We start from the raw sequence: 12,204 nt of genomic DNA on the forward strand, positions 1-12,204 counted from the left end.
TAAGATGATCTGAACGAGCAAAATTGCGTCCACAAAAATGAAATTCACCCCTCGTCCGACTTCTCCGAAGACTCTGGCTGTCTTTCAATTTTCTATTCACTCATTTGTTTAAGAAAAAAAAAAAACAATTAGTGTCGTACGGCTCCCACAGGTGTGTCCATGTGCGAGTGCCGCAGTCCATCAAGTGTGCGTCCTTGGAAAGATACTGTTAAATAACCACGTGAGGGATGCTGTAAAGGTTTCTACTGTAACCACCCAACACGACTTGACAGTGTATGACTAATAAACAAACAAAATCTCAGTGTTAACATAATCTGTCCTGTCTTTATGGAAGATGCCATAAAAGGGTACAAAGATCATATTTATGGTCACGCACATACACACGCCCTTTCTACGACTCTTCCGAGTTTTTAATTAACTGAGCCAACACCTTGCTTGGTGCCCTTTCTTCCTGTAATCCCCAATTTTAACAACACATTCTTAAATTATTATTTAGTTCCTGTACAGCCATGTTGATCTTGAGTTTTTTTTTTTTTAATTCATTGTTTTATTTTTTTTATTTTTTATTTAATTCATTTTTATTGTATAGATAATGGTCAAGCATATGTTTGTGTATGTGTTCACCATATAACCCTGAACTTAGAATGTTTAAGATTGTAGTTGAAATTAGTAACGTTCAATACCACTTTTTTCAGATCGGTACGAGTCGAAGCTAATAAAAATAAATAAATAGATAAATAGATAAAAACAGAATTCATTGTAGCGTCCATTCGTCCATGTTAGGTTTGTTTGTTAGCCCCGGTGGCACTGGTTTCCTGGTTTCGTCACAGTTGCATATCCCGCCCCCAAACACAATGTCGCTCTATGATTGGTCCGAAGCACCAGTGGCGGGACCAAGGTTATTCAAAAACAGGACATTATTTCAAACTACCGTGCAGATAATGCACAAACAAAAATGGATTTATCATTCAGGTCGAAAGAATGTTGATCATTGTTTTCCCAAAAAATAAGCACGTTTTCAAAATATCTTGTGGGACTACAAAAAAATCTGAGAATATTTACGGTTGTTCCAAGAATTGGGAGAATTTTAAGTTTAAACAAAGTCTCTAAATGATTATTTGACTCAAAATAGTTGCCATTTAATTTGATAATCAATTAGGTTTTGATAAATTGTATTAATTGTTGCACCTCCAATGGAAAGGCAGTTGGTCCTCTCTCACACCACCTGTGGAGGTGTGTGAGATGTGCTTGTGGAATTTTTTTTTTTCCCAGAGGGTGAGAGGATGCTTGAGGAATGATGTTCACGGGTAATTTGCCTTAAGGGTGCATGATGGAGAAGTATAGAGCAGTACTCCTAGGGACTGTCATACTGCATTAGGAAGGTTAGAGTAGCAGAAAAGTATTTTAGAATAGGACATAAGGGTGGCAAAACAATGGTGAGGTGTGCAGCAGATGTGACGGAGCAGCTTAAGGTGGAACTCATAGGGGATGTTTTCTGAGCCCCTTCCTGTTTGCAATAGTGATGGATAGACAAATGAGGGTAGGCTGGAATCCCCATGGGCCATTTTATTAACTGATGACCTACTGATTTGCAGCAAAAGCAGGGAGCAGGTAGACGAGCATTTAGAAAGGTGGAGTCTGGGCTTTGCTCGAGGTTTCTTGTGTGTAAAATGACCTGAGACAACTTCCGTTGTGATTTGTGGCTATTGTGTAAATTAAACGGAATTGAACTGGGAGGCATGCACTGGACAGGAGAGAAATGAAGATTAGCAGAAGTAAGATAGATGATATGCGTGAATGGTAGGGGTGGAGAGGGAAGAGTGAGGCTCCAAGAAGAAGAGATAGCGACGGTGGAGGACTTTAAATACTTGGGTTCAACAGTCCAGAGCAATGGTGGGTGTGTTCAAGAGGTGAAGAAATGGATCCAAACAGGTTGGCACTGTTAAAAAAAAAATAAAATAAATAAAGTCCTTAAAAAACAGAATTTCAATATTTATTTTATTGGATTTTTACAGATTTATCCTATTTTTTTTATGTTATTTTTTTCCATTTAATTGTCAAGAATAGACTGTCATATGTTGAATGTAAAATAACAACAAATCACTGTAACTGTGAAAACACAATATTTCTGTTCTTTTACGAAGAAATGCATTAGAAATACACATTTATTGTTAAAATATGTTCACAAATGAATTTAAATATTTGTCTGTTATTGAAGGGAATGTACTGTGAAATACAACTTTAAAATTCACTAAATAAAGGAGAAAAAACATTTAACGTACTGAGAAACTAATTGTAAAAATTTGCAATGTTATGATAAATTCTTTGCTACTTGACTTATGTTTTTTTTTTATTTTTATTTTATTTTATTTATTTATTTTTTTAAATCAGTAATGTCCTAAATCAGGGGTGTCAAACGTACGGCCCGGGGGCCAGATCAGGGGGCCCTGCCCATGGGGATTAATCTGGTTTGGGAGATGATCTTGTAAAGTAAAAAAAAGAAAAAAAAAAAAAAAAAAGTAACGTCAACCAATTAACCAGAAGGTAAAAATCAAAACATATAAATTCATAATTTCACAAGCAAGCTTGTACATTGAATTGACTAGGATGTCATTATTTTACACACAACCTAAAGTTGCGGTTTGTTGAAAAAATAAATAAAAATAAATAAATAAATAAATAAATAAATAAATAAATAAATAAATAAATAAATAAATAAAAGCAGAGACCAACATAAATCAAACATTAACTTGCTGAATATTATACACATTCATCTGCTGCTTATATAAACACAAGACATGGATTAACATGACGTGTTTTTATTTATTTATTTTATACACATGACTAAATATATTTTTCAAAACATTGACTCTGCAGTTCATATAATTTTGCTAAGAATGTTGTGGATCAAATGTAGGCTGAGTGGTTATGTTCTTTAATATTTAACTCTATGATGAAACTACAGTATAAGGCAAAATGAATTTTGTTTTACATATTCTTTATCTACCAGTGTGTCTATAAAACAAATTTGCATTAGCGTTCTGAAGTTGTATAAACATAACGCATAAACATTGTATACTTTCGTATGAATCTCACACCAATTTGGCTCCACATCCTTTGGCCTTTGATCAAAAGAATTTTTCTCAAGGGAAAAACGTTCCTCAGTTGTCGACCTTGTAGGTCAGGTCAGGTGTGTGGCAGTTTCCACTGGGTGTCGCTACAGAGCTGAGAAAGTGACCCGTGGCAAAACATCATTTTCACAGTCAAGTGTGATGGAGTAATATCACAAAACGAGCAAGAATGTGCTCATTTGGATTTCCCTTTGGTGTTTCTTATCAGCTCGCGTCGACTTATTGTAGTCGTTTCGTCTATGTGATTGAACACGTGAAGGCACGAGCGCACACGTTCATGCTGCTGTGCACGTCCGTCGTCGTGTACTGAAAAGAATGTTTCTGTCAGGTGTGGACCCTCATTAGGATGTGCTGCCAGCGCATAATCAGCCGGCCATATGGTCGGCAAGGAGGTACTAACGCACACGCAGTAATTACATGCAGCAACTATAGAGCATTTTTTTCCCCTTTAATGTGTAGTAGGAAGGTCATTTGAAAGTCAGTCAAAAACATTCAGTTAGTCATTAATGGATGGACGGAGGAACACATTCGCACAAGTCATGTGTGGCCACAGTTGGCCACTTAAAATTTTGCAGTCATACGAGTGTGACAGTGTCCTGCTCCAGTGACTGTCAGATGTTCGCATCACAATGGTGATGTCACCGAGGGCATTGTTAGAACGCAGCTGATGCCTCTCCCATCTACCAAAGGGTCAGGAACAAGGTAGACATGTTTGGCTTTGGTTTGAGCTGACTGAATTGTTCAGTGGCAAGCTATATTTGTTATGTTCTGGAGTTGGATCCCAAAAACGCAGACACAATTAAGATTTTAACTCTTTATTCGCACAACATCGAGAGGCGTAGAACAAACTTGACTAGATGAGAAACGAGAATGTATCGAGAATCACGAGACGCTAAGCTAACTCGGGCTGGGGAGGTGCACAGGTGTGGTAACAGGACTGACATGGAATTACCTGATTGGCTGTTGACCAGATAAAGATATTAAAGACTCCTGACATCACATAGCTTCTGACATCACATAGCGTATTACCAGTTGAAACTAGATGCCGATTACATCAGTTCCAAACAGACACTTGACCTCACGGTCATGACCCAAACATAACCCTTGCATGACCCTAGTCATGACAGTAAACATAACCCTTACATGACCCTAGTCATGACAATAATTAGGAACCATACGGACTGTATGTTAAAAAATCATTGCTTGCTGTTTACACATGGACAAGCATTTTAGCTGAAAAGAGTTCAGGAATGTGGATGAAAAATGTAAACTTAATTAAATTCTGATATGGATTTAAAAAAAAATGCTCCAAAGGGTCCAATTAATCATTTTAACACCAGATAAGTGTTAACTGCGGTAGACATCATCTGCTCCTGCTCAAATGTATTATACAGTATCGCATTCTATGTTATTTTTATAACAAAGTATTTTTATTTTCTTACGATAAATTGTTTGCAGGTTTGGTGTGATTGAGAGTGCATACAGTACGACTTTATTTAAACTGACTCACCTGCGGCACACTCTCCATCATTGATTGATTTAATGTTAGAATATAGGGATCATACTAATTAACTCATTCACTCCCAGCAGCCATTTACTGAAGCAACCCCCTTCACTCCCGGTTGTTTTACTGGATTTTGCAAGGCCCAGAGAATATTGTGTTCTAGTGCTATAAAAACATGGAACCTACTAAAAGAAAGATTAGAGTCTCTTCGGTCATCAGGAAACAAAAAACACTGGCTTGTTGCAACATCGCCCTGAATGATCTCTTATACGCTTCTGCCACCTGATGGCCGTTTTTGGTAATAACTACCATTGTTCTAAGCGACCTCTTCAGGTCAGAAGCTGCATCAAAGCCTTCCGTTTGCTCTAGCATAAACCCCCACCCATAAAAAAAACAAAAACATTTAAATACGTTTTTGGGAGTGAAGGACAAAGTATTAAAAACGTATTTGTACGTTTTTGGGATCGAATGAGTTAATTGTACAGTATTGTAAGAATTTTATCGCAAATTTAATAAAGCAAGTACTTTGCATGTTTATTATGAAAAACATAAGCATAATGCACTGTTGTTTCTTTTCACTCTGTCATTTGCAAAATCAAACATCTATTAAGGGTTTTGGTGATTTATTTCGTTTTTGTTCAGTATATAGTGGAACCACATTTGAATATAATGCACACGCTGACTGTGTCTGTAATAGCATCAGCTTCTCGCTTCTGCCCGCTCTCCTGTTGACTCGTATCTCTTTGTCTTTGAGCGCGTAGCGTTGTTTGCAGCCATCGTTGATATCAGATGAGGTAAATGAAGTCTGTGCACCAGCACAATAGGTGTCTCCAGTTTTGTCACACTTTCATTTTACTTGCGCATTTCCGTGCTATTAGTCAGATATCACACAGGCAGATCACAATCAGTTGTCGTGTCTTTTCTTGTTTGAATTGGGATAAACCCCAGTGAGAAAGAAATAATAACTTTGCGGATCCAACTGCTTTCAAAAAGAAGCCAAAAAGTGCTTTGAAGCTTCTTATCGGGAACCCAGATGCAGATTTCTGTTTTCTGTTCACTCTTGGATGCTGAGGATTCTAACCGCATCTTTTGGGGCTTCACGCTCATTTGTCATAGGAGCTTCATCTCAAAATAACATTATTTTAGGTATCCTCTCTCTTTGAGTTTCTGTTTTGATGCCAGTACCTTATCTTTCCATATCTGACATTACCTTTGCTTTGTCATTCTTTGTTCTCCTACACACAATGCCTGAATTCTAAATCTCAGTCTGTGATCAGTTGATTATGGCGTCCACCCACCCAGAGTACCCTAGCAAGTTTCACAACGTTAAAATAAGCGGTAGAAAATGTGACTTATAACTTGTGTGACATGTGTGGAGGCTGGATCCCAAAGCGCAGACACAAATAAGATTTTAACTATTTATTCACATCGAGAGGTGTGGAACAAACTTGACTGGACAAGAAACAAAGAGAGTTGCACAGAGGTATAGCGGTAATAATCCGACAAACATACACATTTCTCAGACAGCTTATATAGACAGTGAATCGATCTCATTGGTTTTGGCTAGACATGCGGGTACCAGTACTGACATGGAATTATCTGATTGGCTGTTGACCCAGTAAAGAGATTAAAGATTCTTGACATCACATAGTTCCTGACATCACATAGCCTAAAACCAGTTGAAACTAGATGCCGGTTACATCAGTTCAAAACAGATACTTGTGACATCAGTACAACACAGACACTTGACCTCATGGCCATGAACCCAAACTTAACAGGTCATGAACTCAAACTTAACCCTGGCCTGACCCAGACATGACATTATTGACATTCTAGCAAACAGCGATGTTCAAATGGGCGCAAAAGTAAAAGAGAAGCATTTAAAGGACGATGAAGTAAAATAAATAAATACAAATAAGGATGGCTGGTAATTTGATACAAGTGAGGAGCGTTAACTATGTACTTGACTTAATAGCCACAAGGTGTCAGAGAAACAGAAAAGGAAACGAGGTAGGCCCACAAAATACATTGAAGTGAACCTGGGATAAAAAGGGATCCAATGAAAATGCGCAATCAGATGGAAATGCCTCTTTTGTTCACTCAGGCTGAAAGTTGAATTAGAGTTTACACGCTTCTGGCTTCACACTGCCATGTTTTGCATGCGCATGTATGCTTGTTTGGGCAACAACGACTATCCGACTGTGATGTTATACCATATGTTCATGTTATTGTTTTTCAACTTCACTGGAGCGGCCCCCAATTTCGTACATTTGTTTGCCTTTAGATTTAAGTGTGACATACACAAATACAGCACGAGCGATGATAATTGTGCTTTTAGTACGCAAATGTTTCTACAGTGACTTATGATGCGTGCGCATTATGCTCACAAAGGGTCAACTCCTATCCGGATAGAATATATGCGTCGTCGTGTCCTTTTAATTTAAGAACGGCGTGTCCGGCTGCTACAATATTCTAATGATGAAATGCATGTGGCAACACATGGTAGGTGAGTTTTGTGCTCAGCATTAATTATGCGAGCACTTCTCTGTATCCCATAATTCATTCTTGACCACTGGCAGTCACTCGATATGGCGGTTGCATTTGCAAACGATCTCATCTGTCATAATGTTCCTCCCAGAAAGGCTGAATGAGGTGCCAGAGAGTGATCTATTGAGTAGGGCGCAGGTCCGCCATACAAAGCTGGCAATCCTGCCAGACACAGCTGAGGGTTGACTTGTCTCACCAATGCGCCGTGTTAGAAGCTCACTTGTCCAGGTGGTGTAGCATATCTTTTAGTACAGCAGCATGTCACCTGATGTGACATCACTTAACCGTTGTTTAAATACAATGTGGAAAAAAAAAAAAATCCAATTCAGTTCCTCTCCCCAAACAGCGATTGAAATGCTGGAATGAGGATGGCCGTGTCTTGATTGCTGCCCTGGTTTGAAGAGGAGAGATTGGTCAAGGTCTTTTATATTTTTGGTAGGTGTTGTCAAAGGTGCAATGTGAAGCGGACTGCGGGGATCATGCACCCAGGGTTTTGTGTCTGGGTGATAGCCTACGTGGTTTATATGGTACATTTCTGTGGCTCGGGTATGCGGCTCAACTCACTTGCAGTCATAAAAAAAAGTCGAGATTTGAAAACGAACCGGGTCAGTCATGTGTCAGGGCTCTCGACATTTCCTTGTATGAAAGCGTGACTCACTTTGGATGAAGAGGAATAGTCTCGTTTTACTCAAATCCTCTTTCCCGTGGAGAATTTATAGTCAACCTTGAACACCCAGGTGTATAAATCATACATGCGTGTACAAGAGGTTTACTTTATGTCATCTTGGGGTGTGATAGTCGATGCTTTTGCAATAACTTCAGTCATAAATAAAAAGCGTACGGCCACAGCTGTGGTTTGAGTTGAATGACGTATAGGTTGGTGCAGTTGTTGTTGTTGTTGTTCTTCTTCTTCCTCTACTTCTTCTTCTTCTTCTTCTTCTTCTTCTTCCTCTTCTTCTTCTTCCTCTTCTTCTTCTTCTTCTTCTTCTTCTTCTTCTTCTTCTTCTTCTACTTCTTCTTCTTCTTTATCTTCTTCATCTTTTTCTTCTTCCTCTTCCTCTTTTATTTTTTTTAACACTTCCAAATAAAAAATTCTTAGAATTATTAAGATTACACTTTTAGGTCAGTTAAAAATGTGACTTATTCGGGGCAGCAGTAACTCACGTCATCATAAGGACTTGGGCTTTGAGGTCACCTGCTGCTTTAGATGCTAGTTTACTTTCTGACAATTGTTTAGGTGCCCCAAAGCAAGTCACACCTACTGCGTATTGTAGTGCAGTGTGATTATTGCTTGTATTTTTTATTTTTATTTTTTTGCTTTTAAATAGTGAGCTCAGAATTGTTCATTCGGCAGTCTTACAGATTCAACATCTTATCATCATTGCTTTTTTTTTTTTTTTTTGTGAGTATGTGCGTGCGTGTGCGTGCGAATTCGTGTATGTTTATACTCATTAGTTCACCTAAAACCTAATAAAAATCCCATTACCCTTCACCTTAACCGAATACTTCAGTCTCGCCAGAGTCGTGACGTTCAGAAGGTCAGGAGACCAGAGGAAAGGTCACAGAAAGGAAAGATAGATCAAAGTGAAATCCAGCACCAACCAAACACCACCTGCCACCTACATGGTCTTACGCCAACCCCAGAAATCTCTAAATTCCAACAAATTAAGGAGATCTCAAGAGACCAGAGGAAGAACTAAAGTGGAAGGAAGGAAGGATAGATGAAGCAGAGTGAGGTCCACAGACACCAGCACCCGCTGATTCAACGAGCAGTGGGAGGGAGAGGCGGATTCTGTTTGAATTTCAGTAGATGCCGGTGTGATGGACCTGGCATGCATTTGGACCGCCACCAAAGAGGGGAGCCGTTGACCGCGACCCAGCAAAGCAAGCACGGCCCCCCCGGTGCCCCCCAAGCCGCGGCACAACCACCGATTATTGCTTGTATTGATTACAATAGTCACTCAGGTAATAAATGTTCATCTAACCAGAACTAACCAACAAAGAAATTGAATTAAAGACGAACAGACTAGTCTATTAACATGTCTTTTATGTTAGTAGTTGCAAGTGAGTTAACGCAACAAGCTAATGAGCTGCTAACTTAATTAGCTTGTGTAAAAACATAGTTAAAAAATAAAAAACATTGCATATAAGGCAGACAGTCATTTCCTCTCCATGCCTCCCGCCTGCCGTTCCTTAATGAAATATGACTGTCCCTTCTCCCTTATCAGAAGTCTCTTCTGGGCATAGACTGAAATGTAACCTCCTCAAAGTCAATTTGCCTTCCTACTTCTCCACATAGTCCCCCTGTTTTTTTGCTAACTTGAATCTTGTCCTCAGTCTACCCCAATTTGAGCTTTTTTTTTTTTCTTTCCTGTTTGACAGCAGCTTCCTCTGGTCTGGGTCACTCGGCTGGGGAGAGGAGACGCTCTTCTCCTGCATATTATGATATATATGATATTATGCCAGCTATTGACGACTGCAGTCCTGATTTAAAAAAAAAAAAGAAAAGAAAAAAAAAAGCTTACATAAGACAAGGTAACATGAGCATACAACCAGTCAAACATGGAGCAATACTGTCAATATTGACAGAATACTCACCTCTGATCAAAAATAAAACATTCACATACACAAGTGCGCTGACTGTGTATATAGGTGCATGTTTTATCATGGACATCTGTAGTAAATTACTACGACTTACATTGCGGTAAAACTTTTTGATGACATGACAATATGTCACTTCGTTTTGCACTTAACGATCCTTTTTGGAAATCACTTTCCGAGAGCACACATAAATCCCATTTCAAGCTGTATAACTTTCTCTGTTTTCCTATCGGCAAAGGCATCCTATCACTCACATCGACCGCAATTCCTCATCGTTTGAAAACAACGTCTGGCCACGCATTTATACCTCGACTAACTTCATTTCACATTCAGACGTTGCGTCCTTTTCTTATGATGTTAATTTTTTAAAGTTGGCGTTCTGAGACGAAAGCATTTGAAGGTTTCATCCAGACGACTGCAAAGGGAGCGCGCTTCACATTAATCCCTTTGGGGGTTGCGGGGGACGTGGGGGGGGAGGCAGCAGCACTCTGACTAATAGGTAATCTAAAAGCTTTGCTGTGAGTAAACATCACAGCGATGACAGCCTATCACCCAAAATTACGCCTTAAATCGAACAGAGACTTGGGGGGATTACCAACGTTAGGTAAATAAATTTGACTTCAATCACGAGGAATCCGACTTAAGTCGATGCGAGGCATGCGCAAATCGAGGCCGGTGTGCAGCGGGACAGCTGGACGGATGATCAAAGAGACAGATGGACACGCATACAAGATGACGCCCACTCAATACTGACAATATGCGCAACCTCCGTGGGGGGGGGGGAGTCAATAACTTTTTTTTCATGGATTAGAAATTAACTCCACTCAATCCGGCGCATGCTTCTCTGTAAGAGGGGCGCTGCGAGATCAGAGATGGACGTCAGAGAGGACAGAAGATGGAGAGAAAGAGTGGGGCAAAGAGGAGTTTTGAAAGAGAGAGTGGAGGAGAGCAAGACAGCAAGAGAGTGACAGAGATCAATAGAGAGAAGAGGGCAGAGTGAGAGGAAGAGGAAGTGAGCGAGCGCTGAGGAGATGAAAGGCTGTCTGCTGACTTGTTCCCTAACTGGAGAATTGAAATTGATCTCCAACCTGTGTGTGTGTGCGTGTATGTGTGTGGCCTGTCAGGATGCACAAGATTAAAGGGGGGCACTGTTGTGTGTTTTTGCGTAAACCGTGTGTGTGTATTCTGTGTGTCCATGCAGCCGTAATAGAGAGGTAGCGGAGGCTGATTGAACTAAAAACAGGCAGAGACAGAACATCACGCACGAATACATTTCAGTCAGAGGCGCTTTTAATAAGGGTCAAATCATTTCAAATAGCCATTACTACTGGGTCACATATTCTTTGATTGAGTTCCATAAACTTCAACTGCAGGGTCAAACTTTTTTTTTTTTTTTTTTTTTTTTTGTGACTCTGGCTGAACTTCACTTCCTCTCCAGCGCATCCAGAGAAGAGGGAAAAACGTGATCTGGGTCGTTTGCTGCATGTTGAAATCCACCCCACAGAGCCCACTTTGCTTCAGCTGTGCGTTGATTGTGCGGGCAAAAAGCGTCTGGCTGCGTCATAATCACCACGTCATGAATATACGGGAGTGTGGAAGTAAAATAACAAAGCCCATCAATCATTCCGTGTCGGTCAAATCCATGAGTTAGAAATTCTTTGCCAGCTCAAAATAATTATCTCTCCTGCTGTGTATGAATGGAATCATTACAAATTGGGAACAAATGGAGCGAAGTAAGTGTATTTTGTCAGCTGGAGTACGAATGGCACAAACGCGAGGGGAAAACATGGTGGCACGATTGAGATCAGAAGATACAAAGAGCTTTTGTTCAGAAATGCAAATCTCAAGGCACTCAACAGGACCTTGTGATATCAGATATCAAAACGTCACATTTTTTCTGTACAAGAAAATAGCCGACAATGAGTTCCTTACAAGCACGGTCAAATTGCACACACCCATTCAATAGGCGTGACATGTAAAGTATATTCTAAAGTAGGAGTGTGACGATATATCGGCGATATCGCGATAAATCGTGATACTTTGTCTCCCGATAGATTACCGATACATCTACGCAAGTATCGTGATATTTGTAGCTAATAACCAGCCACTATAACTGCTCCATTGTTCATGACTTATTGAGCAATTACTTGGCGGGCCACTAGGGGGAGCGCCTCGAGAGTGGCGGGTAAATGGACGTAAGTCTTCAGGCGAATAATATATATATATATATATATATATATATATATATATATATATATATATATATATATATATATATATATATATATATATATATATATATATATATATATATATATATATATTATAGTGGGTTTTTAAAATGAACGAATTACAAGTTTACAACTAGATGGCACCAAATAATACATGCGGTCCATTTAAATTCTTTTGTTCGTAGCAATT

General features: G+C 39.5%; 1 protein-coding gene across 1 annotated transcript in view; it reads left to right on the forward strand.

Annotated features, from left to right (window-relative positions):
- LOC144017967 (CUB and sushi domain-containing protein 1-like) overlaps nucleotides 1-12,204 on the forward strand; it is a 454,419-nt gene that overhangs the window by 9,967 nt on the left and 432,248 nt on the right. The window lies entirely within an intron of this gene.

This window comes from Festucalex cinctus, chromosome 4 (assembly GCF_051991245.1).
Source record: "Festucalex cinctus isolate MCC-2025b chromosome 4, RoL_Fcin_1.0, whole genome shotgun sequence".
Taxonomy (NCBI): domain Eukaryota; kingdom Metazoa; phylum Chordata; class Actinopteri; order Syngnathiformes; family Syngnathidae; genus Festucalex; species Festucalex cinctus.